The 4320-nt window shown below is 38.7% G+C and overlaps 1 protein-coding gene across 2 annotated transcripts in view; it reads right to left on the reverse strand.

The window, feature by feature from the left end:
- Window positions 1–1760, reverse strand: part of LOC136843335 (pyroglutamyl-peptidase 1) — a 46718-nt gene extending 44958 nt beyond the window's left edge. Inside the window, exon 1 of one of the 2 annotated variants that reach the window (XM_067111625.1) lies at window positions 1742–1760. The gene's annotated coding sequence lies outside the window, so the exon portion shown is untranslated. Of the gene's footprint in view, window positions 1–548; window positions 721–1741 lie in introns of those variants that run through there. The other variant, XM_067111624.1, reaches the window with a different exon arrangement.
- Between the last annotated feature and the right edge of the window lie 2560 nt (window positions 1761–4320).

The following is a 4320-nucleotide window of genomic DNA, read 5'->3' on the forward strand; positions in this document are numbered from 1 at the left end:
TATATGCAGAGGTGCGTATTTTTCCTAGTAATTCCTTCTTTTCTCTTTTGCGCATCTACCAGTCCTGGCTTGCACACGGACACTGCTACAGAAGTCAGCCTTGTAAATGCCTTTCTTCGCCAGACAAATTATATCTTTAGGTATTCTCTACAAACCTAGTGAGAAATTTTTAAACGCTTTCAGTGTGGCCCCTCGATAAATGTTTTTCTTGCTGGGCTGTGGACGGTATGTGTTCTTTAAGAACGTTATCTTACTCCGTTCTTTGCTTACAGGGACTGATACCTACTATTATCATTTCACCATCATTATAGTATTCATTTTCACTATTTTGTCACCACCATATGATACCCTCACTCTTATTCGCAAAACTATTCAAACTTTACTATACGGGTCTTAATAAAGGTTGTAGCAATTACCACAGCTGGCTATTTTTCAAGTACTTTTCTTCCAAAGACGCTTTTTGGAGAGTGCCTTATGTAATCCGACGGGTATTCACCATCTCTGATATTCGAAACACTGCATATAATCGCCAGAAGCATCACGCTTACCTTATTCCATCACCTTCCTTCTTGGTTTTTGAGGTTGAAATTTGGTGCCGTAAGTCGGAGAAACCCAGTTCACTTCTATTGCTACTCTCGCTTGCGCAAGCTTCATTTGGTGTATGACACGGCATTAATTAAGCAGAAACATCCCCACCGTCTCCAAGTCAGCAACACTTCGTTTCTGATTCTAGTCGAAGGTTCCTTGGTGACCTTAAACATTACTCTTCTTCTATAAGGAAAGTGCTCTGACGTGGCAGCTTTTTCCTATTGCCTAAAAGGAGAGAGAACACCACTTTTCTTAAATTTGTCTCTGAAGAGTTCCTGAATCTTTGATTTAAGATACATTATTGTGAAGCTTTTAAAAGAAGTATGGCACAATTATCGCATAGAGTTGGATTCACCTCAATTCAGCTTTATGAGTTATCACATTCATTGCTTCTGTGCAGTCTGAAAAACCAAAGAATCTATTCACAGCTTAAATACATTAGTTGTGTTTGCCAGGCGTCTCAAGTTGAGAATGTTCAACAGCTCACTAGTATAAGTTACGTGATAACTGACTTTTCCTATAACCGCTCCAAGTTTAACAGGTAACGAGAGTAAGTAAAGATCTAAGGTGGGAGAAGCTCGAATTCAATATTTTAAACGCTTGATCATCAATTGTGTAACCTGATATCTTTTCTGAGTCATCTGTGACCGGCGCTGTAACATCTGTGCCTCAGTCGACTCGGCAAGCTTATTCAAACAGTGATTAATCTAGCATCCCTTATTTGCACCATCCACTCCTTTCCATTCATAAGAAATCTGCGGGTCCTTAAGATTGCATTAACTGTTGCTGTTGTGCTTCTAAACAAACCCATGCCCTAGATAATTTGTGTTTCAGGAACCACAGGGAAAGGTTGCCTAATCCTGTCGCTTACATGAATGTACGTGTTCAATTAAGATTCTTTCTTGTGCTTGACTGAAGGTGAAAACATACCGTCAGATACATTACATTATATATATATATATATATATATATATATATATATATATATATATATATATATATATATATATATATATAAATTGAACGTCAAACAAACGTGTACAGCTGCGTGTATACTGTTTATATTAGATCAATTAAAAGTGAAGCAAGTAAACTTCAGCTTGGAATCAGAATATTTACTATCGGTTTTTGCTTCTCCAAACCCGAAACTTACTCTACAAGAAGCAAGTAAATATTCACTTAGCAGATTCGTTTCTCACGACCAACACAACGACGTTTCAACTTCAGCAAGAACAACTGAGTATGTCTGCCTGTTGTACCCTCCCTCTAGCGGTTATATACGAAACTTCAGCACACCGAACGTTCGTAGCGCGCCTTACTGACGTCATCCACGTTGCAGAGAAACACCTGCTAGCTCTTATTCATTTTATGACTTCTTCCAGCTCCCGTCTTTATGGGATCAGTGTTTTTTAAAACCTAAAATACTTAGCATATATACGTAGTCTCCACTCCATGTCCACATTTATATAAAAGTTTCGGGAAATCTACAATAGCAATAGCTTTCATGTGTTCGTCGTCAACTGTAACAGAAGTATTTGCGGGGGGGGTTTCCCAACTATGACGTCATTTCCGTCAATACTGAGTGCTCATTTTGATCTCGTGAAGTTTCGGAAATCCCAAATAGCTTGGGAGTAGTTTCATGTCTGCATCCCCTGCTAACTTGTGTGCTAAAACGTTTTCATGCCCTAAGGAAATCAGTACGTTTTAGCTAACCGTAGGAGTGCGTTGTGCCCTTGTGGTGAAGGACAAGGTAAGTGTTCCAGTGCTGCAAGGTGCCCTTCTAGGCTACTTTATGATACATGAATAAATAAATAAATATCAAAAGCGACCCGATGTACGCTACTGCCTAATGACCACGTAAAAAAAAAAAAAAAATTACTTACCTTATCAGCAGGCTTTCCGGTCCAGTGAACTACACCCTCCAAGGTCATTAAGTGTTCTTGAAACTCTGATTAACAGCTTCTAGTGAGTACCAAAATTCCCAAGACACAGATTGGTTATGCAGGATATGACGCAGCGCATGTTACTAAGCGGTTCGTATCATATCTCTCAAGTGTGAACACGAAAAACACTAGGAGTTAAACCGACGATTGAAAGGGGCGGCTTTCGTCTACACTGAGCCAAAATTTAATGTCTAATATGAGAATTATCAAACTGCGGAATCGAAATATGTTGCAGTAACCCATATTCCTGTTTCATTTCCGTTAAATAGAAAAGACCATACCATGTACAGAAGGACCTTTCTCTTGGAAAGGGAAGACAAGAACTAGAAAGTAAGGGAAAAAAATAAAAAAATCTGATGACAGGGAAGGCTTGATAACTTAGCAGCAGCTCAAGAGTGATTTAACATCAAAATCTGTGCCGGACACCATAGAAGGAGAATACTACTTACTCAAGTGTTCTTTTAATGAAATCGAGAGACATGGAAACATTGTCTAACTTCAAGTCCGGATGAAGACTCAAGAACGTAGAGACGCAAATATTAAACGACATTCTTCCTTATAAAAAAAAAAAGTTACAAAAGAGTAGACTAAGAGTGTGGGTATGTTCATTTCTAGGCTGACAGCGATTAATTAGAGGGAGTACTGACGAAAAGCAGGGAATGAGTCAATTAGGGATAAGGTAAAAAAACACTTGGAGTCTGATATTCCACGTAGTGATATGCAAAGCATATCTGCATTCAGTAAGAGATGAACAGTTATGACTCATCTGAAAACAGATAAAGAAATTACCACTTACTGTAGGAGCGATAAAACGTCTGAAGACAGAAAGCTTGGCAAGAATTATAATGCACAACACGAGCATTTCGAACGTAAACCTTAATTAAACTTTAAAGTTCAATGGTGCCTTTGACAACATTACAAAAGTCAAAGGGGACATTGATCTCGAAAAATGGTTCTTAGCCCCGCCGACAATAGGAGCAGATTTTGTCAAAGACTCTCTCTCTCTCTCTCTCTCTCTCTCTCTCTCTCTCTCTCTCTCTCTGGTCATTTGGTGTTCAGTGCTGAGCTGTCAAATAAACAATTTCCGGATGTCTGAAATTATTTTTATTTATTCAATATTCACTTTTACTATACGCTTAATGAAGATTGCATTTCTTCTGATGGTAATGATATTAAACGTAATCCAAAGTTATTATTCAAATTATGGATTTCATTCATTTCTAATATAACTGACAAACGTTATCCTATGTCGTTTCTGTGTATGAAGGGGCTGCTACAAAATCAGACTTCAGTATTACCTGCATCTCTCTCTCTCTCTCTCTCTCTCTCTCTCTCTCTCTCAATCACAGTATGGCAATTAGATGGATTCTCCGCCTTGGAATTAATTTAATCGGATATACAGACGAGCCGAAATTAGTTAGATAAAGCCGAATTTAATAGATGGTTCAGAATTAAGTCTAGCCCTACGATCCCAGCAAAGCTTATTAAGTGGCGATTGCTCAGATTCAACCCCTTCATTTATGGGGGTTCATCACTGGTCTGCCACGTCGGTTACACACACGCATACAAACACACGCATACAAACACACACACGCAAAGAAATTAAGCACTTATCACTTGAATTGGCCTTGAGAATATAGGGATATTGTGACCAGTTTCTTTTAGAAGCTTCTCCCCTGTTATGTATGTTTACTAAGCGATGGATGCCGGTGTCGACGACTTTTATCACTGAGACTCCATGTTACATGAGTAAATAGACCGGTCCCATTAACATTGTCCATAATGAACC

The sequence above is a fragment of the Macrobrachium rosenbergii genome, chromosome 11 (genome assembly GCF_040412425.1).
Source record: "Macrobrachium rosenbergii isolate ZJJX-2024 chromosome 11, ASM4041242v1, whole genome shotgun sequence".
Classification (NCBI taxonomy): domain Eukaryota; kingdom Metazoa; phylum Arthropoda; class Malacostraca; order Decapoda; family Palaemonidae; genus Macrobrachium; species Macrobrachium rosenbergii.